This window comes from Etheostoma spectabile, chromosome 22 (genome assembly GCF_008692095.1).
Source record: "Etheostoma spectabile isolate EspeVRDwgs_2016 chromosome 22, UIUC_Espe_1.0, whole genome shotgun sequence".
Classification (NCBI taxonomy): Eukaryota; Metazoa; Chordata; class Actinopteri; order Perciformes; family Percidae; genus Etheostoma; species Etheostoma spectabile.
Window position 1 is genome coordinate 17643428 of NC_045754.1, and position 316 is coordinate 17643743.

Here is a 316-nt window from a genome sequence, read left to right on the forward strand (position 1 = left end):
ATAGCTAGACAGCTACATTATTGTAGAAATCACAGGGCACCAACGCACATTACAAAATGCAGCAGAATTAATCATACCGAGGCCTGACTCTATTTATTTTTGGAACAAAGTTAAAGTTTTCAAACGTTACCTAGCTAGTTACCCTAGCTAACTGTCATCTAATAACGTTAGAACACATTGGTGCTGTAGGTTTCTCATGACCAACTGACAGTCAGCGAGCCGTTTATTCCCAGACGTTTATTTCGCTAGCTTAACGTTACTTCGACAACCGTTAGTTAACGTTTACTGTTAGTTTTCAAACTTGTCGTCTGTCTAA